The 20839-nt window shown below is 44.9% G+C and overlaps 1 protein-coding gene across 2 annotated transcripts in view; it reads right to left on the bottom strand.

Moving 5' to 3' along the window:
- The window catches only part of ZNF518B (zinc finger protein 518B), a 134078-nt gene extending 116258 nt beyond the window's left edge, over positions 1-17820 (bottom strand). For both annotated transcript variants that reach the window (XM_068267481.1, XM_068267491.1), the window contains exon 1: positions 17800-17820. The gene's annotated coding sequence lies outside the window, so the exon portion shown is untranslated. The remainder of the gene's footprint in view (positions 1-17799) is intronic.
- Positions 17821-20839: the final 3019 nt, after the last annotated feature.

The raw sequence follows: 20839 nt of genomic DNA, 5'->3' as shown, positions 1-20839 counted from the left end.
CCCTTCAGTGCCTGACTCAACAGGAAGGCCTTCGTAAAATCCCTTATCCCTAACAACTTAAACCCAAATGCCAAACCCACCAACTTCCTATTCATGGCTGAGACTGACACCCCTGTGGAAAAATTAAAACCAATAAAATAAAGAAATGCTGATAAAAGCTCCAACCATATATATATGACCTCACGATGGAACTTGAAAAAAAAACAATGACCATGTTCCAATCCACTCAAAGGGGATCTTCCAAAGCCAGTCGGGCAGGGCACTTCACATCCGGTGCTCGAAACCTGTCCCACTGTTAATGAGAAAGGGAGTTAGCCACAATATTCTCAGACTTGGGCAGATGCACTGCAAAATAAACAGATTACAAAGTAAACACATCAAGACCAAATAATGAAGAAGGCCTGGGTGTCCTGAGGAGGCGTGGCTTACACGTGAAACAGATGTCGACACAGGCGGCCTTTTAATCTGCTGTTGTATCATACCAAGCTTTAATAAAGTATTGTTTTGTATCAAGTGCCGGAATCCGCATATCTTCATTTATCAAATAATGAAGAAGCCTCACCAAAGGAAGAGAAGAAGCTGACTGCGGAGAACATCCCCGAGTTATCACAGTTGATTCATAAATGTATTTCATGATGTTCAGTGTGAGATACATTAATGCCCATGAATTAAATGTAATGTGTGCACGCTACGCATGCTGGTGGCAGCGTAGCATGCGCTCTTAAGGTGCACATGCTCCTTGTAAAGTACGCGTGCTAATGACTAGTGCAAATGCTAGTACGTGCGGCCGCGGTCCTGCACTAGCTTGTGTACTTTACAAGGCGCGTGGGCACCTTAAGAGCACACGCTACGCTGCCGCCAGTGTTTGTAGCGTGCCCACGTTTCATTTAACTCATGGTCATCAATGTATCTCACGCTGAGCAGCGCAAAATACATTGATGAATCAATCTCAACATGAACCATCCCAAAAACAACCGAGCAGATGCAAGCTGCGGAGATAAACTGGCGGGAGTCGAATCGTGGATTCAATGTTCTGTCTTTGCAAGCAAGGATCCCCAGTCATAGCGGCTTACCCAGGAAATAGCTGCATTGAAAGATGTGTAGACCACCAAAGACACTTCAGGGTCAAGGAAATCATTAAGCGAGTGACCTTTGATAAAAGACAGATGATGTATTATCCAAAACTTCTCAAGTTCCTTTATAGGAACCAAGCCGAGGGGGGAAACAATCACATTTTCCAGAGGTATCTCACAAAATGGTCCGGCGGCCATGTGACCCAGCTGGATTTCCTTCTCTATCTTCTCCAAAACTATATCAGGATGCTCCCAATTTTTGTGACAAAGGTCACACGGAGCAGAACACTGAGACTGAGAATACCAAAACAACTCATGCAAAAATTAAGCTACTGCCAGGTCCCTACAATGCCTTAGGAATGGCTGCATCTTTCCATGGTCACCAGAGTCCTCTCCCTTGTTTGCAGAGTCAACGGAACAAGTCTTGTGTGGACAGAAGCAACAAAAGGCTGGATGCAAACCTCCGCAATGTAAGCAATCATGCTTGAAACACCTTCATTGTACTGTCAACACAAACCCTTCTTTTTATTGGCCAGCTGTCCAGGGGTTGTTGAGCCACTGCCCAAGGAAATGTCCACCCCTGTCTGCGCCTCACTCCCCTCTAACCACTGCTGCTAGCTGCAGTGGTGTTGCCCACGGAGCCCCTTGCTATGGCCACTCAGGATCCCTCAAGCAGTCAGACAGAGGCCGTGCTGATTCTGAACTTCCAGTTTCTGAATCAGAGTCAGTTGCTAGCAGCCATTTACTACCTGAATCATCCCCATGGCTGCTCTGCTGGAGAATGGTGACTGCCTCCTCCGCATAATACAGCCTCCCCGCCATACTACACAAAGGGGATATATACAGTGGGATGCAAAAGTTTGGGCAACCTTGTTAATCGTCATGATTTTCCTGTACAAATCATTGGTTGTTACGATAAAAAATGTCAGTTAAATATATCATGTTGTAAAAGACACACACAGTGATATTTGAGAAGTGAAATTAAGTTTATTGGATTTACAGAAAGTGTGCAAAAATTGTTTAAACAAAATTAGGCAGGGGCATAAATATGGGCACCACAAAAAAGAAATGAAGTCAATACTTGGTAGATCCTCCTTTTGCAGAAATTACAGCCTCTAAACCAGGGGTCTCAAACTCAATTTACCTGGGGGCCGCAGGAGGCAAAGTCAGGATGAGGCTGGGCCGCATAAGGGATTTCATGTGTCCCTGCCGCGAAACGAGGGCTGCAGAGCCCCCAAATCGCCCGGGGGGCAATCCACCGGCATTTCCTGGAAGGGGCAGAGCTTTCAGCTTCAGCTCTGCCACTCCTGACGTCAATCGCGGCGGATTGCCGCCTCTGCCCGCCCCTCCCACTCTTCCTTCACAGAGAAGGGCGGAGAGAGGCAGCAATCCGTGCGGCGATTGACGTCAGGAGGGGTAGAGCTACATCTGGAAGCTCTGCCCCTCAGTGCATTCGTGGATGTTTGCCCGGGGGATTTGGGGGCTTTGCAGCCCTCGTTTAGCGGTGGGGATGCGGCGGATTACTTGGGAGCACTGAAGCGAACTATAAGGTAAAATAGGCAAAAATAGTTCGCTTCCGTGTCTCTTTTACTTTTGCCAGCGAGGGCCACAAAATATTGTATCGAGGGCCGCAAATGGCCCGCGGGCCGCGAGTTTAAGGCCCCTGCTCTAAACGCTTCCTGTAGGTTCCAATGAGAGTCTGGATTCTGGTTGAAGGTATTTTGGACCATTCCTCTTTACAAAACATCTCTAGTTCATTCAGGTTTGATGGCTTCCAAGCATGGACAGCTTTTTTTAACACATACCTGCTCCTGATAAAGCACCTGCTGACCAGATAAAGGTAGGAACTTGCTTAAACTGGTAGTGAACAATTGTGTGTGTTGCTTTTAACACACACCACAGATTTTATACCTGAGTTATATTCAAGTCTGGGGACTGAGATGGCCATTCCAGGTGGTTGTACTTGTTCCTCTGCATGAATGCCTTAGTGGATTTTGATTAGTGTTTAGGATCGTTGTCTTGTTGAAAGACCCAGCTCCAGCACAGCTTCAGCTTTGTCACTGATTCCTGGACATTGGTCTCCAGAATCTGCTGATACTGAGTGGAATCCATGTGTCCCTCGACTTTGACAAGATTCCCAGTCATTGCACTGGCCACACAGCCCCAGAGCATGATGCAACCACCACCAGATTTTACTGTAGGTAGCAGGTGTTTTTCTTGCAATGCTGTGTTGTTTTTCCCCATGCATAACGCCCCTTGTTATGCCCAAATAACTCAATTTTAGTTTTATCAGTTCACAGCACCTTATTCTAAAATGAAGCTGGCTTGTCAAAATGTGCTTTAGCATACCTCAAGCGGCTCTGTTTGTGCTGTGGGCGGAGAAAAGGCTTCCTCTGCATCACTCTCACATACAGCATCTCGTTGTGTAAAGTGCGCCAAATGGTTGAACGATGCACAGTGACTCCATCTGCAGCAAGATGATGTTGTAGGTCTTTGGTGCTGGTCTGTGGGATGACTCTGACTGTTCTCACCATTTGTCACTTCTGTCTATCTGAGATTTTTCTTGGTCTGCCACTTCGAGCCTTAATTTCAACTGAGCCTGTGGTCTTCCATTTCCTCGATATCTTCCTAACCGTGGAAACAGACAGCTGAAATCTCTGAGACAGCTTTCTGTATCCGTCCCCTAAACCATGATGTTGAGCAATTTTTGTCTTCAGGTCATTTGAGAGTTGTTTTGAGACCCTCATGTTGCTACTCTTCAGAGAAAATTAAAAGAGGAGGTAAACTTACAATCGACCACATTAAATAATCTTTCTCATAATTGGATGTAGGTCAGGGGTCACTGAGCTTACCTAGCCAATTTGAGTTCCAATAATTAGTTCTAAAGGTTTTGGAATCAATAAAATGAGAATAGTGCCCAAATTTATGCACCTGCCTAATTTTATTAAAACAATTATTGCGCACTTCCTGTAAATCCAATAAACATCATTTCACTTCTCAAATATCACTGTGTGTGTCTCCTATATGATATATTTAACTGACATTTTTTATCATAACAACCAGCGATTTATGCAGGAAAATAATGACAATTAACAAGGTTGCCCAAACTTTTGCTTCCCACTGTAGATGTAGTGGAAAGACCCCAAGGGATCAGAAAGACCCCAAGGGCTAGTTAGCTAGGGAGGGAGATAGATGATCAAGGGTTAATGGGCTAAGTATGGGGTTAATTAGATAGGCAAATTTTAACTAAAAAAAATCACAAAAAGGCCTACTTGTAATGGTCTCTGGAGATGCAGCTGCGGGCAGTCAGAGTGCCTCCGCAGCTGCTTTGGTTGCCTTGTCGGGCAGTTCGCCCATTCCTCCGGCGTCTAGCACGCAGAGAACGGGCTTGTCAGTGGCTCATAGGGTTGCTGTATAACGCGCGTGCATAGACAGGACCTTTATGCTGGGAGGAGGCACGTCAGCTGACCTGCCGGTTGGCTGACGCCAGGGGAGACTCGCGGCGCTTCTGATTGGTTGATGGGAGTGGACGCAGCTGTAGGGTCTCCTCTGCTTCTTAAGCCCTTGGTGTTCACTTGCAAACTGTCTGCTGTCATAAATACTTAGTGTTAGCGCTCAGACCTTAGTCAGTATCCAGTGTACTTTGATCCGGGAGGAAACCGGGGATTTCACACAAGACTAGGATTGTTATATATTGTTATTACTTGATATTCCGTGTACGACTCTGGCTCACTTCTGACTTTGCTCTTGCTTATCGATTCTGTACTTCTGCCCATCTGATTCTGTTGCTGACTCTGCCTGAATTTCCTCTACCCTCTTGCCTGCCGAATTTGTACTGTACCTGCCTGTCTGTTACCGAACCTAGCCTGTCAGACCACTCCACTCACCAGTGAGCCCTTGTCACTGGTGAGGTTCTACTGATAGTACCCACCAGCTCCTCTGGTGAGATCTAGTTAAACTATCAGTTATCCAGTTGCACCAAGCACTATACACTCCTGTTATCTGTTAGCTATACTTGTATTATTGGTGATACTGCAGATCACACAATAACCAGACGTCTGTGTTGCTACACCAATCGTTACAGAACAGCAGACCAAGAATGTCCATGGAGACACTGTGCAATCGGGTCGAACTTATGACCACGACCGTTAACAATCTCATCAGAACGGTTAACACACAACAGATGCAAATTGATCACCTGTCTGAGATAGTTAACCGTCTTAAAGACCCTAATGCTCAAGTGTCATCCCCTCTTGTTAGTGACCCCAGGGTGCCTCATCCTGAAAGATTTTCAGGGCACCAGTCTGATTTCCGGAATTTTAAGCATCGTTGCTTATCTTATTTTGAGTTACGCCCGATATCATCAGGTACTGAGCGTCAGAGAGTCATCTTTATAAAAACTTTATTGTCTGGTGACTCGCAGTCTTGGCCTTCCAGTCTCCCTGATGGTCATGAGGCACTAGCATCTGTTCAGGAATTCTTTAAAGCTATGGCAGTTATATATGATGATCCTGATTTAGCTATGACAGCAGAGAGGAAACTCAAAACCCTCAGTCAGGGGCATAACATTGTAGAAACTTACGCAGCTGAGTTTAGAAGGTGGGCAGTGTCAGCCAGATGGGGCAGTATGCTCTATTAGACTGTTTTTTATCAGGGTTATCCGATGCTGTTGCTGATTTGATGCTTAGTCATCCAGAACCTAAATCTATGGATGAGGCGATCTCTTTAGCAATTAAAATTGATCGTCGAGTCCGGTATCAAAGGCAGACTCGGGGTAGAGCCCCAGGGAAGCTGCCTCCTATTACTTCTTCTACTCCTGCTCTTCTTTCTTCCCCTCAGGATGAGCCGATGCAAATCGGACAGGTCAGGCTCTATGAGGTTGAGAAAAACAGGAGACGTTCTTAGGGACTCTGTCTATATTGTGCAGAGAAGGGGCATATGGTACACAATTGTCCTAAGAAGACGGAAAATTCTATCGCCTAGGTGTAGTTGGGGGTACTACCCTAGGTGATCCTGTCTTACCTCCAGGGAACAATCGCTTACTTCTCCCATGTTCTATTACCTGGGAAGATCAAGTCCAATCTACCCAGGCCTGTATAGACTCGGGTTCTGCTGCTAATTTGATAGATTATGATTTTGCTATTAAATTTGGTTTTCCTCTCATTTCTTTGGGACAGCGGATTGTTCTTACTGCAGTGGATGATTCACCACTGCAGGAGAATCAACCTCCTTCTCAGACTCCTGTATTGTTATGTCAGGTGGGGGCCCTGCATTAGGAACAAATACAGTTCTTGGTACTCAAGATGTCTATCTCCAATGTGATCCTTGGTATGCCGTGGCTTGAAAAACACTCCCCTCAGATTGACTGGAGTTCCAGGTAATTGTTACACTGGTCCTCATATTGCCATCATCATTGTATGGAGAAAATCAAGATGTGTGCTACCAAGGTTCATACGGAGAAGGTACCTACGCAGTGTCCTAAGTCTACTGCAGTCCTGGAGTGGCCACGACCTTTGGGGGTGAAGGCACTTCAGCGATTCCTTGGCTTTGCCAACTGCTACAGAAAGTTGATCAAGGGTTTTTCCTCTGTGGTGTCACCTCTCATTGAGCTCACCAAAAAGGGGGCAGATAACTACAATTGGTCATCAGAAGCACAGTCTGCATTTTCCTCACTGAGACAATTGCTTTGCTCCACCCCCATTTTGAGACAGGTGAATGCTGCTCTCCCTTTTGTTGTTGAGGTGGGTGCTTCAGAGATCGGGGTGTGGGCCGTGCTGTCTTAGCACTCTGGTCTGCGGGGCAGATTGCATCCCTGTGCATATTTCTCTCGGGAATTTTCCTCCACTGAGAGAACTTATGATAGCAGGAGTCGAGAACTGCTGGCCATCAGACTTGCACTGGAGGAATGGCGACAGTGGCTTGAGGGGGCTGATCATACTATTACCTCCACATCAGGTAGTAGAAACACTAAGGCAGATGCTTTAGCTAGAAGTTTTAAGTCCAAGACAGTGCAGACCTCTACCCCTGTAGACACCTTCCCCGAGAGAGTGGTCCTTGCTGCTACTGAGACTGGGGAGGACTGGGCATCTATCTTGGGCCCATATCAGCTGGAGGTTCCAGAAGGGAAACCAGATGAGGTTCTGTTTGTGCCACTTCAGTTCCGACTAAAGGTTCTCCATGTATTTCATTCTCATAAAAATGCAGGTCACCCAGGGGTTGCCAGAACGCAGGAGTTGCTGGATAGATGTGTTTGGTGGCCATCTATCGTATCTGACTGTAGGGACTTTGTCGGTAATTGTTCTGTCTGTGCCAGGAGCAAACCATCCAGACGAGCTGCTGTGGGTACTCTACAGTCCCTACCGGTACCAGATCAGCCATGGACTCACTTGTCCATGGACTTTGTGGGTGAACTGCCCAAGTCTGAGGGGAAGACGGTCATATGGGTGGTAGTCGATAGGTTCAGTAAGATGGACCATTTCATTCCCTTGGACGGACTCCCCTCTGCACAAGAACTGGCAGAACTCTTCATTCACCACATTTTCCGGTTGCATGATATTCCGGAGAATGTGGTGTCAGACAGGGGAGTCCAGTTTGTATCCAAGTTTTGGAGGGCCTTCTGTCATCATCTGGGTATGAACCTGTCATTTTCCTCCGGCTACCATCCACAGACTTCAAAAAATACTTATGCGTTTAGGATCAGACAAGTACTTAATTGCATACGTGGTTCGCGTTCCACTATTGCTGTGTTAAACAATGTAATCCACCAGAATGTTCAAAAGGTCCGCACTCAAAAACATAGGCTATAGAATAAAGAAAGTCTCACGTCCCTTATTCAAATCCTCAGCAGACAATCCGAGGTGAGGTTTGGGTTAGACCATCCACTTTAGTTCATATGAGCCATGAATTCACGTTACATGCAAAAAACAGAAACACAAATATAGTGCATAACTGCTGGATTGATAAAAATTCTAACACCTCTCCGCAGTGCTCCTCCTTCACCTCACATACACCATCTGTGCTGGGACACCCCCCCCCCCCCCTAAGTGCCCGCACTCACCCAGATGCCCTCCAAAGTATCCGGAGGTTGGAATTATAGCTTTTGGGGTTTGGAACCATCAATACTCCAAGCAGTCCACTCCTGCTTCCTAATAACCACTTTGTTCCTCAGTGTCACTAGAACTTAACACAGGCTTACAAATGATAAGGAGGAATTTGAAGGCCAGGTGGAAGAGATCAGGCGAGGAGGATGTATCCTGTATCCAGCAGTAACTCCAACATCCACCCTTCAGGAATGCTCTTCACACCAGACTGATGGTCTGTGGTCAGAAAACAGCTTACAGGCTGAGCTAAGGAGCCCACCCACCAGTGTGCAGGGGGCAGGAACTCCCACAATGCAGTAGTAGGGAGGGGCAATGAGATGCAAATACTACGAGTATTGCCATGCATGCGGAGGAACTTAAGGAAAAGTTTCATGAATTGCACCCTGAGAGACCAGGTAGACCGTGTCCGGAGTCCACGCCTCAAGGGGGGTACTGTAATGGTCTCTGGAGATGCAGCTACGGCCGGTCAGAGTGCCTCCGCAGCTGCTTCGGTTGCCTTGTCGGGCAGTTCGCCCGTTCCTCCGGTGTCTAGCACGCCGAGAACGGGCTTGACAGTGGCTCATAGGGATGCTGTATCACGCGCGCGTGCATAGACAGGACCTTTTTGCTGGGAGGAGGCGCGTTAGCTGACCTGCTGGTCAGCTGACATCAGGGGAGACTTGCGACGCTTCTGATTGGTTGATGGGAGTGGGCGCGGCTGTAGGGTCTCCTCTGCTTCTTAAGCCCTTGGTGTTCACTTGCAAACTGTCTGCTGTCATGAATACTTAGTGTTAGCGCTCAGACCTTAGTCAGTATCCGGTGTGCTTTGATCCGGGAGGAAACCGGGGATTTCACACAAGACTAGGATTGTTATATATTGTTATTACTTGAAATTCTGTGTACGACTCTGGCTCACTTCTGACTTTGCTCTTGCTTATCGATTCTGTACTTCTGCCCATCTGATTCTGTTGATGACTCTACCTGAATTTCCTCTACCCTCTTGCCTGCCGAATTTGTACTGTACCTGCCTGTCTGTTACCGAACCTAGCCTGTCAGACCACTCCACTCACCAGTGAGCCATTGTCACTGGTGAGGTTCTAACTGATAGTACCCACCAGCTCCTCTGGTGAGGTCTAGTTAAACTATCAGTTATCCAGTTGCACCAAGCACTATACACTCCTGTTATCTGTTAGCTATACTTGTATTATTGGTGATTCTGCAGATCACCACATAATCAGGTATAGTGTCTGGATTATTGGTGATACTGCAGATCACACAATAACCAGAATTCTGTGTTGCTACACCAATCGTTACACTACTACTTTCCTGTGTTAGTCTCTCTCCCAGCTCCTGTCACCACAGAACACTAATTGTCAGCAATCTGTGGTGATAGATAGAGCTGGGGAAGAGAAAAACATTTTATTTACTACATTTTTTTTATTTAGTTAATTACATGAAAAGTATTAAACTGCTGCAGGAAACGGTTTGTTGAAAACACTTTATTTGGAAATGTTTATAGTTAATTTTTATTTAATGAACTTTAAAACACAAGGACAAATCCATTAGTAATTGTGCAATGTGCAAAAATTCAAGCAGCCAAGTATGTCAAGCATAAGTAACACCCCCAATGGCACATACCACAGCTTGTAAACAATGTTTGTTTTCTCTTCCATGTAGGTTTGCTGATATTATTGGGCCTTCTTGGGCACTGCATGTTTAAAGAATCAATATTGCTAAAAAAAAAAAAAAAAAGAAGAAAGTAAACGTGACCAGGAAGGCTGGTCAGCATCTTTGTATAAATCTTTTTCAAGGAGGGTCTTTATAAAGAACTAGCAAACCTAAGCCCGCTTCAGTCTGTGTTTCTTGCCGCACGCGCGCCCACCAACCGCCGCGCGAGCACCCGCCGCCCTCTGTGGCATGCGCCCGCAGTGCACGCACCCGTCACACACCCGGCCGCCCACTCGCCCCGCGCACACTCAGCCGCCCGCTCACCTGCCGCACACCCAGCCGCCCGCTCACACGCCGCCCGCTCAGCTCCCTTGCCCCGTCCCCGTCCTCTTGTCTCTGTGAGGCTGGGTCCGTGCTGCGCACATGCGCAGTAGCAAAAAGCACGGACCAGCTACACAGAGACAGCACACGCAGCACACAACACACGCAGGGACACAGGGGTTTTATTATAGAGGCTAAAGGCCATGTTGAGAATCCCCTATAGAGAGATTGACTAGCCCAAAATCGGTAACATGATTCATAATATTTGGGAGGCCCTCTGCAAACGGGTGGTAATAATGCAAGTGGGAGGGGGAGGGAAACTGATGGGCATCATCCTATACAATAAAATGCAAGTGTCCCTGCATCATCATGTCCATGTGTCCCTGCTTCCAGACCTGACAGTATGCTGTCTGAGAACCTCATTGCATTGTGGGAAATAACAGCTTTTTTCAACTGCCAAGCAAGCAAAATCTCCCTGTGTGTATATACTTCGGACAGTGGTGGGAGACGGGTGAGCAGGACTCATCGGTATGCGCGTTGCCATGGTTAATCGGCCGTGGCCTAGCGCCCGTTTTTTAACGAGCGGGCCTTTTTACTAGTCATGATATAAATGTCAAACAAATAAGAGCTAGCTTATGCTGATATGCTCTCTACAAAAGTAATTTAGTGGCACAGGGTGACAAGTGTGCACTGACTATGGACATCTATCAGGAGGCTCTTCAGTTGACTTAAGTGGTACCAAATTTTTAATAATAAAAGCTGCGTGGCTACTGTTAAACTATTCTGCCACTGGGTGAGTTGTCATGCTGAAGATGAGGTGTTTGCTGTTAGCCAGGCAGCCAGCAGATGAGCAGGGCTGAAGGGGAGTCATCCTATATAATAATCCCAGTGTCCCTGCATTCACTCCTGTCCCTGTGTTCTGTGTTTGTGCTACTGCGCATGTGCCACAGGGACAGCCGCTGGGACAGGAGCAGGATGGGCCAGGAGGCCTGCAGGGTCGGCGGGCGTGTGTATGTGCGTGGCGGCGGACGCATTATGTCTCATATGAAATACCAGTGTAGCTTGCAGTGGGAGCAAAGTTGCAAGGGAGTAGGGCTGGCAGACCTCTTGCTTCCCTCATCCTCATTATTTTCAAGAACATTCAAAGCCCCCCCCCCCCCCCCCTCAACAAGTTGTACAAGTAAGTTACGTCTGCGAAACATCTTCTGTACTTCTAGGTCTGCATCTCAAGACAGATCAGATCATGTGGCCTAATATCTTTGGGAATTCCTAGCCAGCATATACAAAAGCCCACTATACAGGTGATCCTGGGGCTACATATGAATGGATCGCTGATACAAATGGATTATAACTATATACAGGATCTTCTCAAAAAATTAGCAAATTGTGATAAAGTTCATTATTTTCTGAAATGTACTGATAAACATTAGACTTTCATATATTTTAGATTCATTACACTACAACTGAAGTAGTTCAAGCCTTTTATTGTTTTAATATTGATGATTTTGGCATACAGCTCATGAAAACCCAAGTTTCCTATCTCAAAAAATTAGCATATTTTATCCGACCAATAAAAGAAAAGTGTTTTTAAAACAAAAAAAGTCAGCCTTCAAATAATTATGTTCAGTTATGCACTCAATACTTGGTCGGGAATCCTTTTGCAGAAAGGACTGCTTCAATGCGGCGTGGCATGGAGACAATCAGCCTGTGGCACTGATCAGGTGTTATGGAGGCCCAGGATGCTTCAATAGCAGCCTTAAGCTCATCCAGAGTGTTGGGTCTTGCGTCTCTCAACTTTCTCTTCACAATATCCCACAGATTCTCTATGGGGTTCAGGTCAGGAGAGTTTGCAGGCCAATTGAGCACAGTAATACCATGGTCAGTAAACCATTTACCAGTGGTTTTGGCACTGTGAGCAGGTGCCAGGTCATGCTGAAAAATGAAATCTTCATCTCCATGAAGCTTTTCAGCAGATCATGGAAGTATGAACCCACTTTTGAACCAGAATCAGCGGCAGAGGCGCCTGACCTGGGCTACAGAGGAGCAGCACTGGACTGTTGCTCAGTGGTCCAAAGTACTTTTTTCGGATGAAAGCAACTTTTACATGTCATTCGGAAATCAAGGTGCCAGAGTCTGGAGGAGGACTGGGGAGAGGGAAATGCCAAAATGCCTGAAGTCCAGTGTCAAGTACCCACAGTCAGTGATGGTCTGGGGTGCCATGTCAGCTGCTGGTGTTGGTCCACTGTGTTTTATCAAGGGCAGGGTCAATGCAGCTAGCTATCAGGAGATTTTGGAGCACTTCATGCTTCCATCTGCTGAAAAGCTTTATGGAGATGAAGATTTCATTTTTCAGCATGACCTGGCACCTGCTCACAGTGCCAAAACTACTGGTAAATGGTTTACTGACCATGGTATTACTGTGCTCAATTGGCCTGCAAACTCTCCTGACCTGAACCCCATAGAGAATCTGTGGGATATTGTGAAGAGAAAGTTGAGAGACGCAAGACCCAACACTCTGGATGAGCTTAAGGCCGCTATCGAAGCATCCTGGGCCTCCATAACACCTGAGCAGTGCCACAGGCTGATTGCCTCCATGCCACGCCGCATTGAAGCAGTCATTTCTGCAAAAGGATTCCCGACCAAGTATTGAGTGCATAACTGAACATAATTATTTGAAGGTTGACTTTTTTTGTTTTAAAAACACTTTGCTTTTATTGGTCGGATGAAATATGCTAATTTTTTGAGATAGGAATTTTGGGTTTTCATGAGCTGTATGCCAAAATCATCAATATTAAAACAATAAAAGGCTTGAACTACTTCAGTTGTAGTGTAATGAATCTAAAATATATGAAAGTCTAATGTTTATCAGTACATTACAGAAAATAATGAACTTTATCACAATATGCTAATTTTTGAGAAGATCCTATATAAATTCATAAATTCAATCTTATTTTCACTGGGTGTAAATATTCTTAAAGGGAATCTGAGGTGAAAATAAACTGATAAGATAAACAATTGTATTTATCATCCTCTTATCATCCCATTTCTGATCATTTTCCGACCATTTCCTTTAAGTGACTTATTTCCCAAATCTCTCGTGGCTAATCTGTCAACAACTGCTCAGAAACTCTTTTTGTGCATTATGTCTCACCGTGTTGCCACATGTGAACTCACTGGGTACGTTTTCATCTCTGCGTTGTAACGGACCAGTGACCATGTTATCCTAATGCACTTTCTACAGTGTGTTTCTGGATAACGTGCAAAAGCGCACACATCACATAGCAATTCATTCTATGAAAAAGAGTACGGGGGAATTATGCATGTGTTTTTCAATGCATCCATAGCGCAAAGCACATTGTATGAAGTAAGAGTCAATTTTGGGGATTCGATTTTAAAAAATTCCATGGAACTCTAGGACTACTGTATTTTTCGGACCATAAGACTATTTATCCCCCAAATGTGTGTGTGGGGGGAGGGGGAGTCAATGCGTCTTATGGTCTGAATAATACAATTCACTTTGGTTTCCTCCCACATCCAATAACATACACATAAGTTAATTGGTTTCTCCCTAAAATTGGCCTAGACTATGATGGACATATGAATATATGGCAGGGATTAGATTGGGAGCGTCTATGAGGGACATTTAGTGACAAACCTATACACTTTAAAAAATGATATCAGTGCTATATAAATAACAATAATAAGTGGTACCACTGCAGCATTGTGATCTCAGAGCAATCACAAAATCGCTGCATGCAGCATTTTAAGAGCGATCCCTGGAGCAATCACATTCAAGGGAAGCAGGACCAGGCTTTCCTGCTGTAGGTAGAAACCCACCAGACACAGGGAAACATACACAATCTGTGCAGATAGTGCAATGGCTGGCATTCGAGCCATGGACCCAGTGCTGCAAGGTGAGAGTGCTATCCCCTGTGCCCCCCACTATCATAGAGTGCCACTGTTGCATTGCTTTGCCAGCAATCGGCAAGTGCTGCAGGAAACGCTTAATTGCAGCACAGCCCCTAGGCCTGGTTTACAGTGACTGTGCTGTGTCAGCACATCAGTTGCCTCCCAGAAGTGGTGCCAATCCAATGTAATTACAACCCATACAAGCAGCGCAGAATACCACTGCTTCATTCATTTTCAGCTCACAGCAGATCCATCACCATTACACTGAGCCAGACATGGAATCTACCTGGCAACAGGTGTGCTTGCACGTAGGGGCGGGTCTCCCATGACGCAGCCTGAAGCACCTGCTTGAAGGGAAGGTCCAGGGTAAAAAATAAACAAAAATCAACTTACCTCGGGCTTCCTCCAGCCCCTGGCAGCCGTCCTGTGCCCTCGCCGCAGCTCTGGTGGCTCCCTGGGCTCCTCCGGTGCAGATGCCAACCTCGCCAGGTCGGCATCTACTTGTACTCCAGCGTGCGGCTCACTGAGTCACACTGACATCATCCGGATTGTACTGCTCAGGCGCAGAACTACTGCACCTGCACTGTACAGTCCGGAAGATGTCAGTACAAATACAAGAGACGCAGGGTGGAGCGCAACAGGCCTCTGATACCGGAGAGGAGCCCGGGCCACCGGCGGGGAGTGGAGCTGCTGTGAGTGCACAGTGTGGCTGCCAGGGACTGGAGGAAGCCCGAGGTAAGTTGAGTTTTGTTTATTTTTTACCCTGGATGTGTCCTTTAAAGAGAAACTCCAATCTAGAATTGAACTTTATCCCAATCAGTAGCTGATACCCCCTTTTACATGAGAAATATAATGATTTTCACAAACAGACCATCAGGGGGCGCTGTATGACTGATTTTGTGCTGAAACCCCTCCCACAAGAAGCTCTGAGTACCGCGGTACTCTGGGCAAACTGCCACAATGTAACAATGTTCACAGACAGGAATTAGCTGTTTACAGCTGTCTCTAACAGCCAAAACAGCTAGGAGCAGCTACATAACCTGCCCACAGTAACAATGTCACCATGTAATAAATGTCAGAATGTAAATCGGGGAGAGAAAAGATTTTACAATGAGCAAACACTGACTAAATCATTTATACATAATTATGGTAAAAAATGAAGCACTTTTTTACTACATTATTTTCACTGGAGTTCCTCTTTAAGACAGCGTTTACCTGGCGGCGGCGGGAAGAATTGTCGGGGACCAGGGTGCTGTCTTGGGGACCGGGGTGCCCGGCAGAAGTGGGGAGAGTGGCCGACATCATTCCTCCCTCCCCATGGGTCCCACTCCTGTCCCTCTGCAGAGCTGGTGCAGCAGCATTTTGTAAATGACTTGTCCTGCTCCATGCGACGTGTCCATCCTTCTCGGCAGCCGGCTCCTATCTACTAGAGTTGGGCGAACAGTTTGGCTGTGTTAGCCGAACTGCAGCCGAACTGTTCGGCTGCCCAACCTGTCATTTTGATGTGGCTCTTACTACTTCCGGGTCGCAATGACCCGGAGTAGTACGTCTGCGCTGGCCCGGCGGAGCGCGTCCTAGATCGCGCTCCCGTTGCCGGGCACTCTCTGCGCATGTGTGTGGCGTCACTCATGACGTCACACACATGCGCAGAGAGTGCCCGGCAACGGGAGCGCGATCTAGGACGCGCTCCGCCGGGCCAGCGCAGACGTACTACTCCGGGTCATTGCGACCCGGAAGTAGTAAGAGCCACATCAAAATGACAGGTTGGGCAGCCGAACAGTTCGGCTGCAGTTCGGCTAACACAGCCGAACTGTTCGCCCAACTCTACTATCTACATCCTGTTACCCTGCATGGCGAGTGATACACGCATCATACAGAGATCAGACAGCCAGAGAGAAGCCGGCTGCCGAGAAGGATGGACGTGATGCATGGATCAGGTGAGTTATTTACAAAACGCTGCTGCTCCAGCTCTGTAGCGGGCACACGAGGCGGCCTATGGGGGGAAGAGGGAGGAAAACTCATAAGATTGCTTCAGGCAGCAAAAAGTCTAGAACCGGCCCTGTGTATTCACTGTATACCCGGAAGTTAGGGCCCATTTCCAGTTGTGACGCACGCATTTGCGAGATGCGTGGCGTCACTTCCTGGTGTGCCGAAACACAGACGAATCCCATCAGCCGTGCCATTCACATCCAAGGGATTCGCAGCCTCCCGCACCATTTCGGATGGAAATTTCGGCTGAAATGCTAGCGCAAGTGATTTGGCCGGCGGCGCCATTGTGCCCTATGGCCTAACCCTAACCACCCCCCTGGTGGTGCCTAACCCTAACACCCCCCCGGTGGTGCCTAACCCTAAGACCTCCCTGGTGGTGCCTAACCCTAAATCTCCCCTGGTGGTGCCTAATCCTAACCACTCACCTGGTGGTGCCTAACCCTAACGATCTCCACGGCACAAACACCCTTACACACATATAAACAATAATACATTTAATCCTTAAAATACTTCACTATAAATAACATGAATAGAATAATTTATATATTTGTAATAGAATAAAAAGCCTTAAAATCATATATATATATATATATATATATATATATATATATATATATATATATATATACATATATATATATACATATATATATATATATATATATATATATATATATATATATATATATATAATATTAGAATAAATAGCCTTACAATCACGTACACATTACAAATCTTAAAATAACGGTAATATTAAAAGCAATATATTAGTAAGTAAATAAATCTGAATACTATAATCTACGCGTTATAAGTGTAAAAAACAAAGTTAATACCAAAAGTGATGTATTTCTAATAGAATAAGGTTGAAAACGATATTTCAGCATTATACGTATGAAAACGAATTTTAAAATGATAATATACGGTAAGTGTAAACGAAAATTTACTTGTTACAGTCCTGAAAGCGAAATTTAAAAACGAAAAATAAGTAAAACCTCCTATAAGCGAAATTTAAAAACTAAAAAATAAGTATAACACAAAGTCAAAACGAATTTGTAAACGATATTGTAATAAGCCTTATTCTGTAAACGAAAACTTTTGTTAACACGATCCCTGCAACCGCTATTTCTCGGGCGCCCAAATTTCCTGTTGGGCGCCCAATAGCCGATATTTTGCATTGCAGTCTATGGCGGAGCCCTTTTTTGTCCATTAGCCATATGCGTCCTTTTTTACTGCTTCCGGGAGAGTTTCCGTGCGATTTGCCTGTGGGGAAACACTACGGATTCGGTGGAAACAGGCCCTAACTGTGGGCATAACCAGAAATTTGCATAGGGCTAATCAGTTTCAGAAATTATTGATGAATTACCTGCCAGCTGATTGATCAATCAAGCTGACAGATATCATTCATTCATCTTCTATTTGTGATTAGTCTTCTGAAAAGATTGGGTTCAGCCTGGCGGAGTTCACACTCATTGCACAGCAAGAGAAACTGTCTTCATACCAGTTTATTTCAAGAGAGGTACTTGAAAGGAATATTTTTTTTTTTTAAAGGAAAAAAAATAAAATAAAATTGGGAATATCCTGTTCTATGGATCAAATCCCAGCTTCTCCATCCCAGATTCCCAGAGGAGCACATCTTCAAACATTCACTCATCTTTATTCATGGAGAATTATCTTACATGTCTTACATCAAACACTTACACATTTGATAAAATGTGAAAAGACTGTACTATGAGGAGAGAGCGTGGGATGCACATACTTACAGGCTGCTTCCTCCCTCAGCTCCACGGCCTTCATTCAGGAGAAGAGCTGCTGTCATGGCAACCAGCAGTGTGACGATAACCTCTGACTCCTACAACAGCCAATCACATTACAGGATGCATGTGTCCACTGCTGACTGAAAACTAGACACTGATGCATGGCTTTGAGCAAGAAAAATGTTTTCCATTCCCCCTGCCCCACAGAAAGCGACAGTTACAGAGTCCATAGAACATTTACACTGCAGCATGTAGTGGCCTAGCAACAAAGCCATAGACCGCATTGCTAATGCTAATGTAACACCAGCACTCCATATATTATTTATTATGATTATTTATATAGCGCCAACATCATCCGCAGCGCTGTACAGACTATATTGTCTTGTCACTTAACTGTCCCTCTGAGGGGCTCACAATCTAATTCCTACCATAGTCATATGTCTATGTACTGTATGTATTGTGTAGTGTGTGTATTGTAGTCTAGGGACAATTTAGGAGAAGTTAATTAACTTATCTGTATGTTTTGGGGATGTGGGGGGAAACCGGAGTACCCAGAGGAAACCCACGCAGACATGGGAAGAACATACAAACTCCTTGCAGATGTTGACCTGGCTGGGATTTGAACCGGGGACCCAGCGCTGCAAGGCGAGAGCGCTAACCACTACGCCACCATGCTGCTCTATATAACACTGGCAGTGGCCAATTTTACAACTTACCATATGGGAGTGGTAACATTGGGCAGTTATATGAAGATTAAAATTGGATGTGTGTATGGAGCCTTATGGTGCTCATACAAGGTACAAAAAACCATTTGATTTTAAAATGTATTCGACCAAAACGATTTAATCGAATGAAAGACGAAAATATTTTTTTTTCCGATAAAGATAAAGGAACGATTATCCAGTTTTTTCAATGAAAATCCAATCGGACGTGTGGGAAATCTCTTTAGATTCGATCTAATGGAATGATCAAACAAAATTATCTAATTGAAAAAAATGAAAACATTGTACCATGAGGAAAGTCTCTGAAATAGCTGAAGAGAAAGCAGCATACTTGTTCTTGTGCTCACTGAATTATAACCACCATAGCCCTTATACCATTCACTTTTTCTCTAAAGTTTTCTCCTAGGAGATAATTTTTCAACTTCTTTTAAAATAATTTTTCTGCACTCTGCATTTGAAAAAGTACCAAAAATTATGTGAAAAAGTGCTTTCAAAATAATAATAATAATAATTATTATTATTATTTTGCTTGCTGATGGCTTAAAGGGCCTTCATTGATTAGGTGTGAAAAAAATACCACCATGGAGAAAACTTAAGAGAAAGTAGATTGAATAAGGGCCTATAATAAGTTAAAAGATTTTTTTTTTCCTGCTTTCCTTGTTTCTTTCTGACCACTAGCAGGTATAGTTAATTGCACACAGCACCTTTATTAGTGTGTTTTATGGATGTGATGATATATGAAGGAAGTTTAGTCTCTGAAGAGAATTACTTGTAAAGGTGTAATCACCAAGTAAGTACGGTAATTAACTTTCAATATGTGCAACTTGGAGGTGCCAATACAGCTTGGGCCTGTTGCTGAAGATCTGTCTGGTTCACAAATGGTTAACCATCATTAAAAGGACCACTATGGCAAAAAAATGTAAAAATGTAAAATGCCTACATATATACAGGTCCTTCTAAAAAAATTAGCATATTGTGACAAAGTTCATTATTTTCTGTAATGTACTGATAAACATTAGACTTTCATATATTTTAGATTATTTACACACAACTGAAGTAGTTCAAGCCTTTTATTGTTTTAATATTGATGATTTTGGCATACAGCTCATGAAAACCCAAAATTCCTATCTCAAAAAATCAGCCTGTGGCACTGCTCAGGTGTTATGGAGGCCCAGGATGCTTCAATAGCGGCCTTAAGCTCATCCAGAGTGTTGGGTCTTGCGTCTCTCAACTTTCTCCTCACAATATCCCACAGATTCTCTATGGGGTTCAGGTCAGGAGAGTTGGCAGGCCAATTGAGCACAATAATACCATGGTCAGTAAACCATTTACCAGTGGTTTTGGCACTGTGAGCAGGTGCCAGGTCATGCTGAAAAATGAAATCTTCATCTCCATAATGCTTTTCAGCAGATGGAAGCATGAAGTGCTCCAAAATATCCTGATAGCTAGCTGCATTGACCCTGCCCTTGATAAAACACAGTGGACCAACACCAGCAGCTGACATGGCACCCCAGACCATCACTGACTGTGGGTACTTGACACTAGACTTCAGTCATTTTGGCATTTTCCTCTCCCCAGTCTTCCTCCAGACTCTGGCACCTTGATTTCCAAATGACATGCAAAAGTTGCTTTCATCCAAAAAAAAAGTACTTTGGACCACTGAGCAACAGTCCAGTGCTGCTTCTCTGTGCCCAGGTCAGGCGCTTCTGCCGCTGTTTCTGGTTCAAAAGTGGCTTGACCTGGGGAATGCGGCGCCTGTAGCCCATTTCCTGCACACACCTGTACACGGTGGCTCTGGATGTTTCTACTCCAGACTCAGTCCACTGCTTCTGCAGGTCCCCCAAGGTCCTTCTCCACAATCTTCCTCAGGGTCCGGTCACCTCTTCTCGTTGTGCAGCGTTTTCTGCCACACTTTTTCCTTCCCACAGACTTCCCACTGAGGTGCCTTGATACAGCACTCTGGGAACAGCCTATTCATTCAGAAATGTCTTTCTGTGTCTTACCCTCAATGATGGCCTTCTGGACAGCAGTCAGGTCGTCAGTCTTACCCATGATTGCGATTTTGAGTAATGAACCAGGCTGGGAGTTTTTAAAAGCCTCATGAATCTTTTGCAGGTGTTTAGAGTTAATTAGTTGGTTCAGATGATTAATAGCTCGTTTAGAGAACCTTTTCATGATATGCTAATTTTTTGAGATAGGAATTTTGGGTTTTCATGAGCTGTATGCCAAAATCATCAATGTTAAAACAATAAAAGGCTTCAACTACTTCAGTTGTGTGTAATGAATCTAAAATATATGAAAGTCTAATGTTTATCAGTACATTA

This window comes from Hyperolius riggenbachi, chromosome 1, assembly GCF_040937935.1.
Source record: "Hyperolius riggenbachi isolate aHypRig1 chromosome 1, aHypRig1.pri, whole genome shotgun sequence".
In the NCBI taxonomy this organism is placed as follows: Eukaryota; Metazoa; Chordata; class Amphibia; order Anura; family Hyperoliidae; genus Hyperolius; species Hyperolius riggenbachi.
Note: the sequence above shows the minus strand (reverse complement) of the source record. Positions and strands in the feature narration are given on the sequence as shown.